At 38.0% G+C, this 23,648-nt stretch overlaps 1 protein-coding gene and 2 long non-coding RNA genes across 14 annotated transcripts in view; all 3 read right to left on the bottom strand.

The window, feature by feature from the left end:
* The window catches only part of LOC131324541 (uncharacterized), an 81,503-nt gene that overhangs the window by 10,588 nt on the left and 47,267 nt on the right, over positions 1–23,648 (bottom strand). The window lies entirely within an intron of this gene.
* Positions 13,896–14,352, bottom strand: LOC131324546 (uncharacterized). Its single transcript, XR_009199381.1, has 2 exons — positions 14,190–14,352; positions 13,896–14,088 (listed from the first exon to the last, which is right to left on the bottom strand). It is a non-coding gene; the product is annotated as an uncharacterized LOC131324546 (long non-coding RNA).
* Positions 17,031–18,002, bottom strand: LOC131324548 (uncharacterized). Its single transcript, XR_009199383.1, has 3 exons — positions 17,475–18,002; positions 17,202–17,341; positions 17,031–17,063 (listed from the first exon to the last, which is right to left on the bottom strand). It is a non-coding gene; the product is annotated as an uncharacterized LOC131324548 (long non-coding RNA).

Genomic DNA, 23,648 nt, shown 5'->3' on the forward strand with positions numbered 1-23,648 from the left:
ACTCCTAACCTCCTCATGAGATGCAAGAATCCTAGCCAACTGAGCTAGCCCCAGTTGGTTCACTGCTACTACTTAAGATACTACTCCCTCCGTCCCTAAATATTGGGCAACTTTTAAGAAAGAAATATTATTGTATTGTGCAAAAATCAAGTGTCCAATCTTACCCTTCTAGTATACTTTGAATAGTACTTGAAAATTTGAATTTGAAATTTTGTGCCCAAAAGGAAAGGATAACATGGAAAATTTACCATATTTTGCTTTTGACTTTTCAAAATGGACAAATTATTTGGGATAACAAAAAGTATGAAAGTGCCAAACATTTAGGGACGGAGGGAGTATTACTTAGATGTGGCAAAATAGGGGGTTTGGATGAGTTGAAATAAGTCATGGGTTGAATAAAGGCATGTCAAATATGGGTAAATATTAGACAAGTTGAAACGGGTCAAATTGAATACAGACCAAGTCATACCAAAATCCGCCCCCACCCAACCCATTTCTCTATTTCTTTTCTTTTTTTCTTTTTTGTATAGCTTTCTTCTTTAATTGGACATCCAGTAAAGTACGTTTATGCTAAAGAAATTGTTTTGAAACATATTTGTCTAACCAAAACTCCACAATATATATACTAATGTAAAGCTTTTGATGAAGTAACCACCCAAGAAATTTGTTATTTTTACGCAAATATTTTGGAGAATAACCACTTCTCAGAAGAAAACAATGTCACAAAAGTTGAATTTTTTCTCTGAAAAATGGTTATTTTCCAAAATATTTGGATTAAAGTATTTTTTTTTACTTTTTCAATTTTTTCATCGAGACGAATCAATAATCCACAAAAAGTTTGGCGTAAAACTAATGGACGCGAAATTTTTAATACTCCAACAAAACCTCCGAAAGTGCTAAAAATTAAGTAAAATGGGGTCTGATTACGAAACACAAAAATAACTACATTACTATTTAAGCTTTTCTTTAAGGGGGTTAAGTATGTACTAAGAAATTTAGGAGGCATAATATAATTTATCTGAGTTCATACTTCGTGCATCATTTGGTGTATCCGTACACCAAATGTACACAACATTATATGAGACCCAACTGATTGGGATTCCACACAATGATTGGGACTGCTCAATATATTTGTTTAATTTTTTAAGAATCCTTTTACAAAAATCAATTCAGTCGGACATCGGTAAGGACTTGATTAGTTATTTGCTCAATTTTCAGGTAAAAAAAAGAGTGAAGAATTGATCAAACTTTTACCGATATCCGGCTGAACTAATTTTTTTTTACAAGAATTCTTTAAAATGTATTATAAACAATTTAAGTGGTTTGATCAATTGTGTGGAACTCCAAGGTGGTTCCCACACAACGTGATGTATATTTTGTGTGCACCAAATGGTGTAACCATAATTTTATTAAATTTGAATTATTCATTTTTTCACGAAAAAGAATTTATTCGCCAGGCCTTCATGTCATACAGGAATGCTACATACACAACATGATCCACACACACCATCCACTACAGGCCCCAAAACAACGTCGTTTTGGGGCATCCCTAAAAAAAAATTACCTAAATCCAAGCAACGCGCTGCTTGACAGTTTCCTAGTCCTAAATTAATGGGTTGTCCCAAATGTAGGGCGGAGACCGACGTAGCACAATATCCGGTATCTAGAGTCGAATTCACAGAGACAGTGATGTGTGCTGACTAAAAACTTGAGGTGTTATTGATTAAACTGGCTCTTAGGTAGTCACCCCTTGTCGATTTGATTGAGATTATCTTAAACTAATAAATTGTTTGATTTTTCAAATAATTAAAAAGAAGGTACGGTCTTAGAATTCATAGCACTTGCAATCAGTCCGAATTAACCTGCTTCATTCAGTGTTCTTGAAACGTTCGATTTTAGTGAGAAAAAGATACCCCAAAAGATGCTAATCCTTACAGTCGCCGTTCACCCATACGCAGCAAAGAATGAGTTTTGGACCCCCGTTCTCCCGTTCACATGGGCTCTAACGATGCCTGGGTTCGTCTAACGAATATTCTTTATTAACCTAAAATTGCTTTTTCTTTTTGTTTGAAAATAGGAGCAGTGCCCGAACTGGTCACGGCGTGCTAATCATCCCGTGATCCTACCTATACGACTACTCATTAATCATTATGCATAAAAAAGAAGAAACCCTAATTTGAAACATACTTTTATTGCACGAGATGAAAAATAAATAAGAAATAACAACTAATTGAATACCAATGAACAACTTTAATTAAGAACAAAAATTAAAACGAGTTACCAGAGTGCAAGTAATTGAACAAAACTTTAAGGGCGTGTTTGATAGGAGGTTTGGGAGGGGGGATTGGATTAATAATCCTATGGGGGCTCCTAATACCTTGTTTTGTAAGGTTTTTGTGGGTGGGACTAGTTGTCCCATGGGATTGTTAATCTCCCAAAATGGGGGTATTAGCAATACCATAGGGGGGGTGTTACTACGAACCCCATCCCCATGGGATTAAGCAAAATCAGTGTAAAAACTCACATCAATCCCAATCCCAATCCCAATTCTAATTCTAACCAAAACAAACATGTTATTTACAATCCTACAATCGAATCCTGTGCAAAATAAACATGAATAAATGATTCATCCCCTCATTAATAATCCCACCTCATTCTCAATCCCAATCCTAATCCCACCTCATTACGAATCCCTCTAAAACAAAATCTATAATCAAACATGCCCAAAAACTAAACAATATTGAATCTCGGCAGTCAGCAGCCCTGTTCTTCGTTTCTACCGTCTTCTGTCCGAATATATCTTTTCAATCCCAACCGTGGTCTTCTTTTTATATCCTTTTGTAGCCGACTTCCCAAATACCGCACTCTGTTTGGTTCACGTTTTTGGATTGAAAATTTTGAGTTAAAATGTAAAAACATGTGATTGGATGAGTTATTTTGAAAATGAGTGGGACCCCTAACTAAGACTGTAGCCAGAAAAGAAAAAAGGGACGGATCGAACGGTTAAAGACTTGGCAAGTTGGACAAAGTTCTGTTCCTCTCATTACTCCCAACCACTCATCTCTCTCTGCAAAAGTCATCCCCTCCATGTACAACTTCTCGTTTTTAGCTGGGGATAAGGAGAAGAATCTCTGCATTTCCTCTGTCCCAACCATCTCTCTCATTCTCTCTCTCTCTTCAGTTAGTCTTCCTAACCAATCTGTCTCCAACGTTAATTCATCCCAACCTCCAGAAGCCTATTTTGTAAAGTCTACAGAAAACGAATCTGGCGCAGAGAACGAATCTCACGCGTACGCCTCTTCCCAGGTCTCGAAGCTGCGAATCTGTAGCTGTAAAATTGAAGACCTATCTTCTGAAACATCTTCTCAAACCAGCTGGAAGACCTAATTTGAAGGGTTTGGCTGTATAAATGTGGAGGTGGACTGCATTCCAAAGGGAGCCCAAACCAACACCAAATCCAGCCACCACGGAAGACCCGACGAATTCCTCCTTGAGATGTGGCAAATGGCTTCTCTGGTCAACAGAGATTCGAAGATCTAGAGGTAAATACACCAGAAAATCGAACGGTTTTTCCAATTTTGGTTGTTTTGATTGGGTCGAAAACCCTAGGTTAGGGTTTCCAATCTGCTATTTTCGTCCCAAAATCAAAAATTTTTGAATCGGTTTACGGTAGAAATTTGTCAATCGATTTACAGCAGAAATATTTGAATCGGTTTACACCAGAAATTCTTCGATCGGCTGTTTTCCAATCGGTTTACACGAGTTATTTTTTTTGTAAAATCATTTGGCAAAAATTTATCTTTCCTCACTCCCACTTTCTTCCCTGTAGATCCCCTGCTCCTCAAAACACTTTCTTCCCTGTAGGCTGTTGCGTTGTGAAAAAAATATTTATATGCAGGCCGGCCGCCGCACTACTATGTAAGCACCAGAACAAAAAAGTTCAAAAACATGCAGAAATCTTCATACGTACATATTTATTTTTTCTATAGTATTGTCGATACTTGTACAGAGCTGAAGTAAATGGAACTCCAATGGAATGTGCGATTAACTAAAAAGATTTCAATCGGTTTACACCGGAAATTTTTCATTAGGTTGTTTTCCAATCGGTTTGCACCAGAATTTTTATTTTAAAGTCCCAAAATCATGTGAAAGATCTCCTACGGCCTTCGCCCAAATGCAGAATCTTGGGGTTTGAAAAATCCCCTTCGGCTGTTATTACACCAAAAAAATTTCAATAGGCTGTTTTTTTTTTGCAGTTCTTTATTTTCTTATTAACTTTGTTGTAAATTGGTTGGATGAGGTATCCAATTTTGATTGATTTAATGTTGGTGTTTCATTTGTTCATTTTAGGGGACAAGCCCTCTGAAGGTAAACCACCTGGGAGCCAACCATTGAAGAGGAAGCGAAGTCCCCCCTCTCCTACTTCTTCAGCCAACTCTTGTACTGGCGAGAACAACGTTCAATTGGTAAAGGATTTACAAATCTCTATCCCCTCTGTGTATGGCCTTAGGTAGCATATTTTGTTCCCGTAATATATATTTTACAGTTGTTTACGTTGCAAATCATTTGTCCCACCTGTTAGGCCACCATGGACCGCACAAAAATTGATGTATACATGTAGAGTTATGCCAATGAGGAGATATTTCTCAAAATACTCCTTGACGAATCAAGCAAAGAACAAAGTGTGAACACATGTAAGATAAAAATATTCAATCAACACCAATGGACTTCTATCCACAAAGAATTCACACGCCAGGTTCCTCGGGTCGGGTATAGCATCACCAAAATGCAACAAAACTTAGAACGCCTCAAAACACCTTACAGGTTATTCTGTCAGTTAAAAAAAGTTCATACCGGATTGGGTTGGGATGTAGAGTTTCAAACTGTCACAGCTCCTGATGGAGTATAAGATGAAATCATTAAGGTATCAAAACCTAAGTGTTTTATTTAATGGTTACTAATATTACATAAATCCCCTTTTGCCCCGATATACTAACAAACATTTCCCATTACCTATATTTTATGTAGGTCAACAGTAAGTATGAGAAACTTCGCAATAAAGGCATTGACCATTTTGAGTTTTTGGATGAGCTTCTCCACAACTCTATGGCGACCGGTGCCTTCGCACAACCCGGTACCCGTGGCGCAGCCACTTCTGATGAAGATCGAGCTATGTTTGGCCAGCTAAAGTCCATTCGGGGGGGGGGGGGGGGGGGAGGGGGGGGCGATAGCATGTATACTGACTCGCAAAAGCGAAAATCTAACTGGAGTGGTGGGAGTGTTACAAAACAAGTTAGGGGTGGGCAAATACATGCTTATGAGAGTGCAGCACTTGCTAATGAAAGAAAGGCAGGGTACTACGAGGCTTTAACTATCAACCGTCAACAATCTGTAATCCCACAATTCATCATAAAAGAAACCATTGCTGCCCTGGATGACATTCAGGGGATTGTTGGGGATACACAATACTGGAAGGCATATGCCCTTATGATGGGTCCTGAAGGACATGCTTGGAGGGAAGGGCTCATGAATCACCCGCCGCATAACAGGATTGGTTGGGTCTCACAGCTGGATTGACCAATTAGGAAGGCTAGACAATTAGGTGGTTATGTAAGAAGGCCATTAGTGTGGCCATTGTTTTTTTTTGTTGAACTTCTAATTTCATGTTATGCGACAGTTTAGTTTGTTGATTTTTGCGAATGTTGAGTCATGATCATATGCTTCGTGCTTCATATGATTTGTGTTTCTTGCTACTTCAAACTCCATTTGCCTGTGTAGCAGCTTAAAGTTCATTGATAAGTAGTTGAGACATTTGGAATGCACGTGGCAGCTCGAATCTCATCACTCCTTTCTAGTAAAGGCACATTTTGTAGGTGCTTCATATGTTTCATATGCTTTGTGTTTCCTGTTACTTCAAAATAAAAACTTTTGGTTTTCTGTACTAAGAGCAGAGTACATATAATGTGAGGATTCAACGTACCAAAGATAAAGGGCATGCTATGTATGTACTAATGGCATGTCCAACAATCTTGAGACCTGCTGAGAAAAAAAAAATCTTGAGACCTCCTTAAGGTCTCATCAAATGCTCATCCTATTGTATAAGGACAAGAACAAGAATCTAACACCAATTAACTATGAGATCTACTCCACCTACTAACGAATGATCCATACAAGTAAGCCACCTTTTCCTAAGGATTTCTACTAGCTTGACTAAGCTCTTGAAATATACTGCAAGTTACTACCACAAAAGCAACATAAAATTGTAACCTACAAATAAATTAAACAAGTATGTGCTCACCTTTTGGCTGCCCCGAGACTTTACACATTAAAGTGGTTCCTGTACTTTCATTTGTTTCTTTGAAGTTTCAACTACCTAAATTTTTGGTACAATTGATTGAAATTTACATAATGGAAAGCATAGGAAGCATAAATGATAAAACTATAAAGGGGAAGCACATAGGCTGCCCATTAGTCGAATTACTCATGGCGTGGCAAATACGAACTAGGCTGAACATAAACTCTCATATTAGCAGGTCTCAAATTTGAGATATCTATGGATCAGAAATATATGTAGGTGTAATTCTCATATTAGCTTTTAGGTGTAAGTGTTGCAGCCTTTGCGGTCGTGAAGGATACTGGAATTTTTTTTTGATTTTTTGCTATGTATTTATCTACCTTTGTATTTGGAATATAGAACTGGGATTCTGATACAATAAAGAATAATTTTGAACTTATATAGCTTAGAATTAAAATTTTAAAGCATCCCATTCTATTTGCACTTTCATAGGAGTAGATAACAGCAAGTTGTACCTATACCTTGTAAGCTGTAAGTGCTCCAATCTCCAATTCTCGAATTCATTTTATAACAGTTTCCAGTTTGTCCTTGTCACACTTTGGCGTATGAAGTTTTAGGTGTATGATTGTCTCCAGTACAGATGTTACCATGTTTTAACCTCGTACAATACGATTTACGTTTCTTTGTGGCATAAAAGAGACCTTTGTGTCCTAAACAATATTTACCTCTTCATGTTGAGGACAGTTCTTGTTCGATATGGTAACCTTTCTTTTTTTGCATTCGGGGGATTCAGTTTCTGTCAGCATGAACTGTCTAAAATGTTGAGTCGACATAAACTGGTAATTGATAACTTATGGCTATGTAGTAGCTTGAGGTTCATTGATAAGTAGTTGAGATATTTGTAATGCACGTGGCAGCTTGAATTCCACACATTTCTAGTAATATCTCTTGCGATACTTCAAATTTTGTTCAGATGAATTTTGCGATACTTTTGGGTGAGATGTTAGGATTTTGTTTTCTGAACAGTCACCAGTTGTTTCCTTTTCCTCGTGAACAAGTTGGAGTGCATCTGACTTTATATATGATAGCCTTTTTTTTTTTTTTGTAAATTCTAATTTTTGTGCTATGGAACACTTTAGTTTGTTAAATTCTTACTCCATGCCCTCAGCTTTAGAATTGCATTTATCTAACTGTTGTACACATCCAGCCTACACCCATGTCATCCAGCACTCATCCATGGCATAATGAGGATGAAGCTGTTAGTAGCGATGACGACAACTTACTTGATCTCGAATTTTTGGACTTAATGGAAAAAGAAAAAAAAATGCCACAACGGACCTATGAATTAACCGGTCAAGCGTACACTAATTTTTTGTTGGAAACACACCCTCAAACCATAAAAGACGTTCTCCATGTCGATGCTTATATGTTTAGAGGATTGGTGGCTGAACTTGTTGCTAAAGGCCAACTACAATGGGATCATAAACGCGTTTGCCTAGAGGAGTCGTTGGCTATTTTCTTATACATATGTGGACGTTCCCAACGCCATCGAGTGACTACTGATCGGTTCCAACAATCCACGTCGACCATTAGCGACCACTTCAAGTGGATGCGTCGAGCTCTTTGCAACTTGGCACCACACATCATTCAACCACCTAACCTTGATGTCACGCCACCTGAAATATTAAATGACGGTAGATGTTACCCGTGGTTCCAGGTTAGTTAAACAAATATACTTCAATTACTTCCTTCGCCAATAATTCCCGTGACCAAATCAGGCCTTATTTTGTATTTGGAATTTTGTTAAGGATTGTGTTGGAGCTATAAATGGAACCCACATAGAAGCTTGGGTACCCCGTCATAGACAAGTTGCGTATCGAGGGAGGAAGTCCACAATAACACAGAATGTTATGGCTGCTTGTTCTTTCGATATGAAGTTCACTTTTGTGTTGTCTGGTTGGGAAGGAAGCGCCCATGATGGACGTGTATTCCAATCAGCAGTAACGACCCCGGGCTATAACTTTCTGCACCCCCCATTCAGTACGTAACAGTAATTAGCTTTTCAATTATAATCAATCAATATCGAACCCTATTATCAATCAATATCGAACCCTATTAAATCTAACCTATACCATTTTAGATAAGTACTATTTGGTGGAACCTGGATATACAAGCATGCCGGGGTATTTAGCTCCTTATCGAGGAAGACGTTATCACAGAGAGGAATTTAATGGGCATAATACGGAGTTCCACACGCCCATGGAGTTGTTCAATTACAAGCATTCGTCGTTGAGGAATGTGATAGAGCAATGCTTTGGAGTCCTGAAAGCAAGGTTCCCCATCCTTAAGCACATGCCGAGTTATAATGAAGCCCGTCAACCTGGAATTGTAACAGCATGTTGTGTTATTCACAATTGGATAATAATGAACAAGGGGAGGGATGAATTTTTTGATGACTTTGAGGATGACGGGCAATGGGAGGGTGGAGAGAATGAGGAAGGGAGAATGCGGCAAATATGGGTCCGGTTGAGCCCTTTAACATGTCGCCACATAACACACAATTGATGGCTCAAAGGCGGACTGAATTGGCTCAATGGATGTGGGAGTCTTATGATGATTGATCTTAATTAAACTAGTTTTACAATGAGACAATTTTATTTCCAATTTGTGTGAGGTGATTAGATTCATGGTGAATCTGCTGCTTTTTTAGTGTACTATGGTTGAAAAACTGGGCTTCAAATCTGCTATTTTTTTAGTGTACATTCATTTGTTGTTCTAATCTGAGCTTCAAATCTGCAGTTTTTAGTGCACTTGTAGTGCACTTTCGTTGACACACTGTACTCATATTCATATTTATCGTCGTAATGATATAGGAATGAGAGGAAAAAAATTCTATGTTGTGTGTTCGTGGGGAGGAATCCAGGCATCTATGATTCTTGGGCAGCTTGTAGTGATCAGGTTATTCGGTTTTCAAGTGCTGTGCATAACAAATTTGCCTCATGGGATGAGGCATACAATGCTTGGTTGGCTTACACCGGCCAAGTAGAGCAGATCATCCCACCTCCTGTTCTCCCGTCCTTAGATGATGCGGCTGGGTAGTCACCGGAATACACTCCTCCGGGCAGAGTTTCCTTTTCGCTGTGGCTTATTCTTGCTATGACGTTTTGTTTCATTGTGGTTGTTGCTACTGTTATCTTTTACCTATTTTGATACATGGCCAAATGTAGTTTGTTATGTACTCTGTGGTTGTCTATTGGAACTTTAATTATTAATGGTTGATGCATTGAGATGTACGCTTATGGAATTTGAGATAGGTTCTACTATTAGGATCAAAATTATTTTTACAAAGTATCAATTTCAATTTGCACTTGTATTGGGGCCTCGTTGGGCATACGAAAATGTGGTGTTTCAATCGAGCACCTTACCCCCGTCGGTACCAATAGTGCGACTTCTCTCCCTCTCTCAAGAATCGAACTACGGGATTCAAAAATGTCTGTTCTGAACAAACTTATTTTTCCCTTTTCACATATGTCTGTTCTACCGGAGTAGGAGGGTGGGAAGGCAAGCTTGAAATTGAGATTGCATTTTTTTCAATGGAATCCATTTTTTGAAATTGAATTTTCAAATGGCAATTTTTATTAGACTCAGATTTTTTTCAACGTTTTTGGGTAACAGGTGAAAACCTGGGGAAATCCAGTTACTAGTTTTATTCGGAACCTCAAAACAATTTTACTTTTTGAAGGAGTAAAAGCGTCCCAATTCAATATGAGGAGGGTGGGAGTGGTGGGGCCCATGTTACTGTACACCACTAGGTTCAACAGTCTGATTTTAAAGTCAAACAAGTACGTCTTTGCCGTCCTTGGAAAGCTCTTCTGGCCCCACACTTTTTTAGCATTCAAAAACAACTTCCTGAAATAAAATGTCAGAATGGGTTCCCAAACACAGTGCCTAGATTTCTCTCCTTTTAAATTCCAGCCACCATTGCCTTGTCAGTGCCCTTTTTTTTCTTTGGTCTAACTTTTGGTCAAACTAAACCCATTGGTTCTGGGCCCACTAAGACACGTGCAAACTAAGTAGAATTGTTTTGCCACATATCAGCCCGTGGCCTAATTAGTTCCGTCCTAAACATATGACCTTCAAACGGACTTGCTTTCAACACTGTATCATATTTTAATTCCGCACTTTTTTGTACCAAATCCTCCAAATACCTACAATACACAAATTAAACATTACGTTCCGAATAATAATATAAATGGGACTTAACAAAGATAAATTAGGGGCGCTAATGTGAACATTTACGTGCCTATCACGCGCATTCCAAATCAGTCGACCCAGAGAGAGAGAGAGAAGAAGAAGAAGAAGAGGGGGAAGACATCACAGCCAACCCAACCCACCGCCGATGACACCAACGAAGAAGATGCCTCGCCTTCAGATCGCCGACCTCAGCCGCCGCCGGTATGCCGACGAGCTTTGAACCACAATCACTAGTATCAATTTCGAACGGTCACAAAGGTCTCGACCACCATTGCCGCCATACGCCAACGAAGGTATCTCTCTCAATCTCAAACGCTATTATCTATTGAACTAGGGTTCTAATTTCAATTCGTAGATATTAGGAATTTTTACACAAAAAATTAGGGTTCCAAATTCACTAAAAGACTGAGGTTAAATGGGCACACTTCAAGAATCCTACCCACAACTTCACGTATTTCCAAATCTGTAGTAGCATATTCAATCTATTGTTTAATAAGCCTGGCCTTTGGAGAGCAACACATAGTTAATAACAATGGTTTATGTATAGTTACCTACTTGCATACAAGACGCGAAAGGATATCATGCTTACAAGACGCGAAAGGATTTCCATGATAAATTCCACCTACAACATAGCACCAATAGAGCTCTTTAAATATATGATATGATACAAAGTTTTGGCTGTTCAGTTATGGTGCATTTTATTCTCTGTTCATGTTGCAATAATTTATGTTTTCTCATCTAAATGTTTGCAAGTCTTTGATCTCACCTCATTGTAAGCATTTTTTTGAATTTTTATGTCTTTTGTTATCAAGTTGTGTTCTATTTCTGCAATGGAAAGGTCATGGATTCAAGTTTCTTTGGTTGTATCTATTTCCGTTTGATTAAGCTTCTCTGTTCTTGGTGCACATTATCCATACTTCAAAATCTGCTTCTAGAAACTATAGCATGATATTGTGCTAGAGTATGTTAATCTTTTTCAGTTTATATAGACACTGGCCTGCCATTTGGTTGTTTTACTTTGAGAAACTCTGAGAAAAGGGCCATAACATCTCGCTTCACAAAACAGTATGTTAATTTTTGTGATCTATGTTTTTTTACTTGTTTTTGTTTGTTTTGGATTAGAATGGTAATCATTGATTGACTGAGTGAGCAGTCATGAGCTTCTATATATAATCTGTCATCACCATGTCCGGTATTTGGTCTGAACTACTGTTTTATTTTGCTGCCATAACATCCCCACTACCATAGTTAAAATGGAAAAACAATGGCAACAGGGGGCAGACAAAGGAATAGCTTACTAAGCTGAATAGTATTCCCTGTTTGCTTGTTCTTTTCAGAGTTTTCTTAAAAAGATAATTACACATGGTTATCATAGCTGATTGTTTTCTTATCTGATTGTTTGCAAGTCCTTGTTTTATGTGTCTTGAGCATGCTAATGTGAAGGTTTACCCTTTTTTTAGGTAGGATGATACATTATTGGCAATCAATTGGCTAGATGTTGAACGGTTTGCATATTCTTGGTGTGTTGATCACTTGTTGATCTACTTTCATATTTTTTAGAAGAATCCTACCAAGATCAAGAACAAGGAATACCGCGACACCACTTTGAATTGTGCTATGCAAGAGGGAATCTCCTTTTTGCAGAACTACTACTGTCCCAAATCATCAAAACTGCTGTCCTAGTAGGAGGGAGAGCACAAAGCAATTCCACAACTACAAAATCAAGTTCCGTTTGGTGTATGGAGTGTCCAGCCAAGAAGAGATGTTAGCGACACTTTAGGATTTTTCTTTTTCATTTTGCTTGTAATATAGCTTAGGGTAGATGATGATAATGCTGTTCGGCTCATGACCTTTTGCTCCAATTTGACAATGTTTCATGGCTTGTTTAAAAAGATACAAGTTTGTACTCCATTTTTTGTTACTGTATTGGTTTTAGAGCGGTATATTTTGAGATAATGAGTGGTACATTATGAAATTCAAATATCACTATGGTGTCAATTTCTTGAAAACTTCTCTACATAGGTTTTCTTAATGTTTTATTGTCCTAAAGCTCTTAAGGCAAGGCCTGATTTATTTATTTTTCCTTCAGAGGTTCTATTTACCTTGAACATTTCTGAAACAATGAAAATGTTGTTTTGCCATGAACTGTTGTTTTTGTCCATTTTTCTATTGCTACTGCTGTTGACTGAGACGCTATGACATCAGGCTAGACTAAAAACAAGGGAAACTCTGTCGAATTTTTCAGAAAATACGGATACAACACAATACATCTTTCAAGATATGATACGAATATGGATACGATAACGGATGCGACACAATACATCAAGATAAATGGCGGATATGGATACGATACAATACATTTTTCAAGATATGATACGGATATGGATACAGATACGACACAATACGTTTGACTAATATAAATTGCATTCATCCAATATAATCCAACACATTGCAACCTTGCAACATTCACAGGTTCAACAAAGCAGTCGTAATGCTAAAACTATTACAGATTCATCAATGTCATGACCAATCAAAATAACAATACATATTCATCATTTCCATAGAACAACCAAATGAACTACTCTCCATTATTATTCGCTGCATTCATCATATCAAAGAAACTTGGTTGTCCTTCACATCCATGCCCTTGAGTTTATAGTAGATTTGGTTGTAGTCGCCTCAATATTAACATTGGTTTTCCATAAAACTTGATTGTCCTCCCCAATATTTGATGCAATCCCACCTTTCTCTTGCCTCGTAATATTACGAAACTCATCTAGATTAAGATAAGGCGAATGGGTTTTCCCTATCTGGTCTAATGTCTTTTGCTTTTGTTGCTCTTGATGTTGCATTCCACAAACTAACAGCGGGTAGCCTAGAAAGCTCTTCACTGCTTCCTCCCATTCACTTGTTCCCCGGAGCGAGTGCTTAGGAGTCAAAGGGTCACTACAAGTCTACAAGAAATCTTGGCTTTCCCAGCGTTTTATAAACACCGGCAAAAGTCTTTCCGGCGTTTATGTGAACGCCGCGACTGCCGATGTCGGAAATAGTTCCTAGCGTTTGATAAACGCCGGTAATGTTCATCAGCGTTTTTATTACTATTGCTGGCGTTTACAAAAACCCCAGGAAAAGTCCAAGGCCGGTGACTTTTTCAGATTCCGGCAGAGATTTACCGGCGTTTATAAAAACGCCAGGAAAAGTCCAAGGCCGTGACTTTTCCGATTCCGGCAGGGTGGGTTTTACCAGCGTTTACAAAAACGCCGGGAATTTTTTCTTTTTTTAAAAAAAAAAAATCTGCAAAAATGCTACTTGATATCCAAACAACAAAACTTTATAATCCATATACTAGCAAAAAGAAACAATAATTCATACTTTTGCAATCCAAATTCATGTTCATATGTACCATACTCAATAAAATACAGTCAAGGGAAAAAAAAAGACAAACAAGTCAAAGAAAATAAACACTAAGTCCCCAAAATAAACAGTGCCCCGTGCGCCTTTATCAAACACATTCTCCCGATCATCTTTTTCTCAAGCATCTGCAAATAAAGAAGCAATATTAGTTGAAAACTGGAGATTAAATAATATGAAAGCAACAAAGAATGAAACTATGAAATAGGGCATTACAATATGTACTCACCTCCAACCACTAAAGCAGTTCGTCACCTAGCATTGTAGAAGAGTTCCATGTAACCTTCTCTTGAAACAAGAAAATAAACAAATAAATGTTATGGTACCAAAGCAAAGAATGTACTTCCTTATGTTGCAGAGATGTACCACAATTGCACTTAAAATGAAATCAGACCCACCTCAATCTCTGGTTATCTCCCACTAGTTGCACTTTCCTCATGTTTGGCCTGCAGCTGCCAGAAGAATACCATACACTAACTCATCACAAACAAACAAGAAGTGACAAATTGAGAAGTTAAAGCTACAACTCCAGCAGTTCAAACGGCAAACTTAGAAGTTAAGCATCAAAGCTAAAACCCACGCACCTAGTAGTCAGGCTTAGTTCTTTTTTTTTTCCTTTTTGATCGGGTAGTCAGGCTTTGTTCATATGGAACATTTTAACTTACATGTACAACTGTTATGCTAACAGCTCACCTAGCAACATATTTCTTAGAATACATGTTTTTATCAGGCCAGGAATGCATCAAGAAAGTTATTTCTTCCCAGAAGGGGTGCATCAACAAAGTTATTTCTTCAACAGAAAAAATTATGAAAAGGAACATACGTGTTAGCATGTCTAGTTTCTACAAGTTCCTCATAGGAAGCAGGAAATTATATTAACTTCCAAGATGTACACAGACACTCGAATACAGGATGGGAGCGAAAAATAGTAAGCCTCAGAATTTACCTCTTAGTGGGACATGACTTAAGTTGTGACTCTTTCTCAAGGCCAATTTTATGAGTACTGCTATATACACCGACCATTTTGGACCGAAACCGTACCGACGGCCGCGCGCGGCCGTCGGTACGGTTTCGGTCCAAAAATGGTCGGTACACATAGGATTTTCCCAATTTTATCGTTTAAACCCAACTTCAAATCAGGCATTCCAGAAAGAAAGCACTTCGTCAGATTTTTCCCAGTCACAACACATCACAAAACACTACCTATAATCACCAAACATTTATAAGCAACCAAAGTACGAGTACAAGAAACACGTGACAATTCACAAACCAAAGATGGATGCTTGTTTTGAAGATTCTCCATCTAAAATGGTCAATGCTTATAATGCAAGGACCGCTTTGACTCTCATACGCGCACCACAATAGTGTGCACTAAAATAGAGGAAAAGCATTCCAAGAAGAATACATTCCTAACTGGATTGGAGTTGAAAATACTGAGTTTTGCTTAACACATGAAGAGCTTACCCATTCAAACTTCTGTTCAGCAGTTTTGTCAGAATTCAGAAAGGATATCCAGTGGTAGGATTGGAGTTGAATATGCCTCCTACAATTAGACAATGAAAAAGTTGTAACATAGAAACACATCATTCTACAAAACAAGCCATTGACTGTTTTCCAAGTTTCAAACCTGGAGTTTGGAATTCATGGGGACTCAAGTCTTTCCCGCATTTTGGTACACTAACAACATCAAATCCTTCATGACCCAGCTATTATCAGTGAGATTGACATCAAAAGCAGAACTGAAAAAAAGCACAGAAGAAAAAGTAACAATTAATAACAGTTAAATAATATTATTGCTGCAACCGTGTTCTTTCAACATGCATATGTTAGACACAAGATAACTACAGCACACTTCTGAACCAGGTAGGGGTAGATTGTAAAGAATGAAGTCTGAGGTCTCACGTGGAGCAATATCCATACAAACGTGATAGACACTTCCATTTTGAGATTGAAGCTGAATCTACTCTGAGTTGCCTTTCCTGAGCTATTAATGAAAGTCATATGAACTAGAAGTCTAGAACCAGTCTACGCAGAGTTAAAGTTCTTGTTACACAGGCATGTAAGCATTCAAGTTGAGAACTGTAGTATTGATTTTAGTATGCAGCCCAATGACAAAAGAAAATAAAGTGAAGAGTGATGATAACCTATCTGCTGAAAATTGTAACATTAAGAGAGCTGGATTTAAGCAATCAATAGTCAACCGAAGTAATAAAAGAGTTGCATAGAGTTGCCCAACTGATGAGAAAAACGTACATCATGTTAATGGTTGCCGCAATCTGCTAAGGAAGAGAAAACGAATACCATCAAATGTAATAAAAAAAACAGTAAAAAGGGAACCCTTTCAAGAATATCCAGAGACATCATGAAACACCAGTTTACACCTTCGCCAGCCCATAAGATATCATCAAGCTACTTGATGTTTTACATTCAAATCCAACTAGTAAAATATAAGATTTTCCAACTTCTGTGGATAACCCAGTCTTTTTCTGACAATGGTCAAAAGCTTAGGTAGTTCCAATGTGATTTATTATGCAGTTCGAAAACTTAACACAATCTTGAGGTAGGTCAGACTGTTAGTCTCTTTAGTCTTTAGATTTCATTACTGGGGAAGATAGCCACTGATGTTGTTCACCTGGACAAAAAAAAACCTTGAAAGATAAACCCTACCTATCAATAAGCACAATAAAAAGCATCTGGAAATGTTTTTTTGTCTCCAGGTAGTGATCTCGTCAAGCACCCTGTAGCTAATTACTGAATAAAGTTTGTACAGTTTATCTTAATCTAACAGCTGAATTAGATTTTAAGCTTCATTTCTAGTATGTTTTCTTATCTTAGAAAATAAAGAAAGCTAGTCCCCTTTAACTCCTTTCCTTAATTTTCTCATTAACCAAGCTGATCACAAATTCACAGACTTTTGTAACTTCGAGTTTCAGTGCAAATAACTAATAACAGAACCTAAATCTGAGCTAGCAAAACAGATTTATTCTCCTAGAAACTACGAGTGTCGAAGATTCCAAGCAAGTTACGCAAGCAACTTACAATAAAGTTTCAACAATACCAAATCATCCCACATAGGGAGTTCTATTCCCAAATTCACACAATTCTACAAAAACCAAAGCTCTATCCTTAAATAACTGAAGTACATAACTTAGAGCAGAGAAACGAATGTCATACAATAACAGCAAACAAAATTCATAAGGACATTTCACTAGAGAGTGACCTAAAGACAGTAGAATAATACCCCTTTTTCTGGTAGTGATAGCTAGGTATACAGACCAGTTGTGAGCACTTCCTCAACCCATGCTCATTCTTAAGCAAATAAAACAATTCAATAGCAAGCTCAGGATCCTCAACTCCCAAATCACCAATAACCTCACCAACCTGAACCGAATTCAACCTATCAAGAAGTGTTTTCAAATAGAGGCTGCTACGTAAAGTTCTTTGCTTCATAACAAACAAAATATGTAAATATAACCAGATAGGCAGATTGTATTCAAAAGATCACAACTCTGACCTTAGTGGGTATCTTAGTATTCCTCCTTTTGCCTCTCGATGATCTCCACACTCCCGCCTCCACAAGACAGGTTTGGACCCTTTTTCTTTTGGTGTATCCTATTTCTCTTTCTGTAAAACCATGAAAATTATCAAATCACATACTTTGTAGAAACAGAAGCATAACCCATCCTAAAAAAACTGAGTAAGAAACCGCTTAGTTGCACAATCTAAACCCAGCGTAAGAACATGAAGTAAACAGGAAATCTAGTGCCCTTAATCGAGAGCTCCGATGTTGAGTGTAAAGCCGTTAATCAATGTCTACAAAAGCCCCAGATTTAACTACAATATAACCAAAAATCCCTAAATCTGTCCAATCCCTAACCACAAACCCTAACTTGTCCAACCCCAAATCACTATCCCTAAATTTTATTTTATTTCTTAATCGGCAACCCTAAATCTTTTCAACCCACATTCCGTTCCTCTTCCCAACCCTTAACCCGATCCCCTCCCTCTGAACCCAACCACTGTTGAAGCCAATGACCGTGCGACCCCAACCCAAAACACCAACTCCCTCGCATAAATACAAAAGAGAGATACAGATACAGTACAACGAGAGAGAGAGAGAGAGAGAGAGAGAGAGAGAGAGAGAGAGGAATGTACGAAGAGGAGGGAGCCGCACATCGAGAGGAGGCAAAAGGACGTAACCCTAGATGAGAGGAGCGCAATGGAACGGAAACTTCTTGGGTTGGTCGGCGTCGGCGACTTCTGCAACTTCTTGAAGAGGCGTCAGCGTCGGAAGCGTCGGAAACTTCACTGGACGAGTTGAGAGGCGTCTGAGGTAGAGATTGAAGGGAGATAGGGTTTTGCATGGGAAAAAATACAGCGCGGGATAGGAAAGTTGGGTGCGGGGGGAAATTTTGGGCATGTAGTCCAAACTACATCGTTTTATCTTTAAGGGTTAAAGACTTAAATTGGCCGCTTCTTTCTCCGGCAAGCGCTTGTATATTATGAACAATTACAGGGGTTTTTGGTTAATGCCAGGAAATAAAAGCTGGCAAAAGCCTTTTTTCTTGTAGTGGGTGATGATCAAGAACATGAGACTCATTACTAGTTATTGATGCATTAAACTCTAGCAGAACCCGATTTACATAACTGTTGTTTTCATATTCGACAAGAGAATATGCAGAGTCATAAAGCTTATCATCACGAGCACTGGAGTTAGTCATGCTTCTATTTTCAACTTGCAAGTTCCCTGCATAACATGAGTGTATACAAACATTACATAGTAATATAACCAAATAAAGAAATAGGTCCAATTATGGAGTTACCAATTCCTTTATCGGGTAATGACTCTGAAGTTTGTTGAAAATCACAACAGCACAAAAATGCACAAGGTTTCTTTGTCATCAATATACCATTTCACAAACAAGGCAGTGGTGAAATTAAATCATTGCAGTTTAAGACACAAATTATGATTCCACTTAACAACAGATAGAGGCACTAATACATGCAGTACTCCTAGGACACAGACAAACAAAATAGATTAATATGGAAACAGGAAATCAAGAAGGAACAAGAAACGGTAAAAATAGTGGATTCAATCATTCAAATGGCAGTTCTAATCATTAAGCTAAACCTTGAACTTGAATGCCAGTATACAGAGCACATTTACTTATTAATCACAAAAATGGGCTTCCAAATCACAGCCCCTTTGATTTTATTTTATTTTTTCTGATCTGCAACAGGCCCTTTGATTTGTAAAAGGGATGGGAAAATAAAAGAGAGTACAAGCCCATGACACTTATTTGGAAATGAGGTGAGAAAGGATGAGAAATCAAGAGAAAGACATGTGGGTTTTTCCTCCATTTCTGTTTTCTTTCCTTTTCTCTCAATCCAAAGGCAAGAAAGACGAAAAGGGTTCGCTAAAAACAGGGAAATTTGAGAATGGAAAAGAACGCCAATTGATAAAGCAAAGACAAATCGATAAGAAAATACCTCCATTTCCATGGGTAAGGCCGAGTTTGGAATGGAACAGGAAAACCAGACACCAAAACGAGAAAACCAAAGGTAACGACAGCTCGAGAACGCCTTTCCTGTTGTTCTTGTTGTCGCTATTAGCGAAATAGCTTCGACCTTTGGTACTGGCGGAGTGATGATTTCGAGGTTTCTTCTTCATCCTCTCATGGTCAACAATACTCAGAGAATAGCATTTTTTTTCTTTCTGGGTTCCTCTTCTTCTTCTCTCAAACGCGGAGATTTGTGGGTGTTTGTGGGAAATTATTGGTCACCAATTCATTTCCCCCGAGTAGCCAGGAGAAAACAACCCAACTACCGTTTGCCTTAATTGGGCACGTTTTTTTGCCCCACCAACAGTCATTTCACTGGAATCCAATTTTTTGTGCAAAAATCCCTAATAAAAACGAATTGAAATTGTAACTCTAGTTCAATCAATAACAGCGTTCGAGATCGAGAGAGATACCTTCGTTGGCGTATGGCGGCCGTGGTGGTCGAGACCTTCGTGAGAGTTCGAAATCGATACTAGTGATTGTGGTTCGAAGCTCAGCGGCGTACGGCGGCAGCGGCAGAGGTCGGTGATCTGAAGGCGAGGCATCTTCTTCGTTGGTGTCGTCGGTGGTGGGTTGGGGTGGCTGTGATGTCTTCCCCCCCTTCTTCTCTCTCTTTCTCTCTCTCTCTCTCGGTCGACTGGTTTGGAATGCGCGCTTCTTGGATTTTGGATTTTTTTTTTTTTTTTTCAAGCGACGTCCCAAAACGACGTCATTTTGGAGCGTGTAGTTGACGGTGTTATGGGTCATGTTGTGTACGTATACGTAGCATTCCTGTTCATAATTAGGAGGTAAACGGCGCACCTATAATGATTCGTTGTCTCTTCCACACTTGACTGAAGAAGGAAAGTATGATAAAGAAGAAATTAATTAGTCATTCTCTTTATCCTACTTATTTAGGTGTTTATCCTATAGTCTAAGTATTTATGTTTCTATCCTCAAAATTTATTATTACCCACAATACCCCTATTCAGTTATTAAATATATTATTGTGCCTATATATCTCATTTCCACCGTTTCAAACAAGACTATCCCTACAATATCTCCATTATTAATAGAATCCCATCCCCATCATGTTTCCTATATTTACGAAGCCCATCCCTATTTCACTCTGAACTTATCCTATAATATCTCCATACAACCCAACCCCACTCCCTAAATGAATATACCGTCGTCATTTTCGTCCATCACCATCAGATCACCATCAGCCGACCACCCACCACAGCACCACCACCACCGTTGTACCCCTCTCTCCGGCAGCCCCTCCCGTCACATCTCCATCGCACCACTACGTTGTAGACCGACATCGCGGCAGATATGCATAATCGATGGAAATAAATAGGTTTTGGGTTTCGACGGCAACTTACGAAGTCGAGCCATGGTTGAATTGCCACTCACCGATCTACTTCAGAATCGGAGGTGGTGATGGTGATGGTGATTTTCAAATTCCGGTGATATTGTCTTCTTCTTTGTAGAGTTTTGCCCCTTTAGAATTTGCCGTTTCATTTATTTTTTCCTTTCTTTTTAGCTTGAACGTTCAAATATGGAATGGAAAAATAATCCCATGATTCTAGGGATAATGGGAGTTTATGGTTTCTACGTTTACAGAGAATTGGGTTTATCATAGATTTGTAGGTTTTGATCAAACAAACCTTATACAGAAATTTGTCATGATTTTCATGACAGTTTTGCATAAATCTGTCATGTATTTGTAGGATAAATTTATGTCATGATTTCCATGATAGTTTTGCAAAAATTTGTCATGATTTTTTTGGGTAATCAATATGGATCTCTAATGTTATTATGTTTGTCACTAGTGTTTGCAAATTCATCATGTTCATTAGTGGTACGCAGTTACTGGTTATCATGTTTGTCATGATTTTTATGACGTGTATGTAGCTAAGAGAGAAGATTATGAGAGAGAAAGAATTAAAAAGATTAGATGAGAGAAATGTTTGAAAGATTGGAGAGAAATTTGGGATAATTAAAAAAGATAAGGAGAGAGAATAATTTTGAAAATTAGGAGAGAGAAAGGGTAATTTAGGATTTATTTGAATTTGAAGATGAAAATATAAGTTTTTAAACCCACTAGGATGGAGACTTAAGTATCTGTGTTGGAAATGACCCCTATTTAAATTCCCCAATGGGATATATCCAGATTCCCCATTTTCCGTAATTATAGTCTTCTTTGATTAAAGAACTCTTCGTTATGCTTATACTAGCGTTTTTCCCTATACGATGCACGGGGTAAAAAAAATCTATTAGTTTATTTTCAGTCTCGTGTATCGAACGTACAAAAACGCTAGTTGATAAAAAAATGAGTTTAATTTTATATCTGGTCGAATGTTCGATGCGCGCTAGCATTAATATCATTCTATATACTGAAAGACGTGTGTCGTACAAAAACGCTAGTTGATAAAAAAATGAGTTTAATTTTTTTATCTGGTCGCATGTTCGATGCGTGCTAGCATTTCTATATACTGAAAGACGTATGTTGAAAAATGAATTTAAAGTATCACATAACGGACTCCAGTCGCATAGAACAATTTTTTTCTCTTCCTTCCTCTCCCATGTTTCCCCATCTCTCTCTCCCCCACTTCCCCACATCTCTCTCTCTCTCTCTCTCTCTCTCTCTCTCTCTCTCTCTCTCTCTCTATTTATCAAAAAAAAGTGAAAAATCCAAGAAATTAAAAATGAGGGTTTGAAAGCTTGTGAAACTCTCTCTCTCTCTCTCTCTCTCTCTCAAAAAAAGTGAAAAATCCAAGAAATTAAAAATGAGGGTTCGAAAGCTTGTGAAACTCAGTTCTATAACTAGCGTTTGTGCTTATTCCATGCACAAGACCACCGTTATGCGGTACTACAAATTTATTTTCCATCACACGTCTTTCGATGCATAAAGTAAAACCAATGCTAGCTTGCATCGAACACGAGACTAAGACTGAAAAAAATATTAAACTATCTTTTTTTTATCATCTAGCGTTGTGCCCATTCGATACACGGAACAAAAAAATCTGTGCAGGCTTGACACTTTATAGTGAGAACCACACAAACGTGTGGCATAAGTTGAGCCACCACATAAAAATAAAAATGTCACTGGAGCATTGGATTATTTTTCTTCAATTCTCCTAAATCTCTCCCCCTCCCCAGTTCTCTCTCTCTCTCTCTCTCTCTCTCTCTCTCTCTCTCTCTCTCTCCCCATGTGGTTCTCTCTCTCTCTCACCTAAAAACATTCGTATAAAATATTGATAGATAGATAAAAGATAGATAGATAAAAGATAGATAGATTACGTGCTCTCAATCTTTTAATTAGAGTCCATATTGAACCCACCTAAACCCATGTAAATATGTATTTATATGGATTCAATCTATATAAACCCATTATACAATATGGACGGGTTGGTTGAGTTATACACGGACTGATTTAGGCGAGTTAAACCTCCAAACTAATCAAGCTCAATCATTGGCAAAAAATGCCATGTCAAAAAAAAAAAAAAAATCATTGGCAAAAAATGCACTTTTTACCAGCTTCAAAATAGACTTGTTAAACAAAAAGCACTACTAAATACCTATTCTTTCCTTGTTTCTGTGTTTTATTTCGTGCTTTTGAAAGGGGATCATATGGAAACCATAACAATCAGCACTACCAATCGATGTCTCACATTGACCAGGAAATAAAGAAGTGGAGAAAACCATAACAATCAGCACCACCAATCGATGTCTCACATTTAATTACTCCCTCCGTCCCATAATGTTTGGCACTTTTACTATTCCAACCTTATGAAAAAATTAACAATATCTTTTAATCCATAATTTTTTTTATAAGCAATATGGATCTTATTTGATAGAGTTTAATTTGTTCTATTATACAAAGTTCAAAAAATTGCCTCAAACATTATGGATTAAAAGATATATGCAATTTAAAAATGGCACGCATTCCTGAAAATGCCAAACATTATGGGACGAAGGGAGTATGAAATAAAGAAGGGGGAGCAAAGAACGGAGGACAAGAGCAGCATATATGGTGGTAGCATTGCATCAACAACCAATACCGATTCATTCCACAAGTATAGCAGCAAACTTGGAACATGAACGATACATCACCCAAACAATAGCAGCATTCCATTAGTGAA

Source organism: Rhododendron vialii, chromosome 4a, assembly GCF_030253575.1.
Source record: "Rhododendron vialii isolate Sample 1 chromosome 4a, ASM3025357v1".
In the NCBI taxonomy this organism is placed as follows: Eukaryota; Viridiplantae; Streptophyta; class Magnoliopsida; order Ericales; family Ericaceae; genus Rhododendron; species Rhododendron vialii.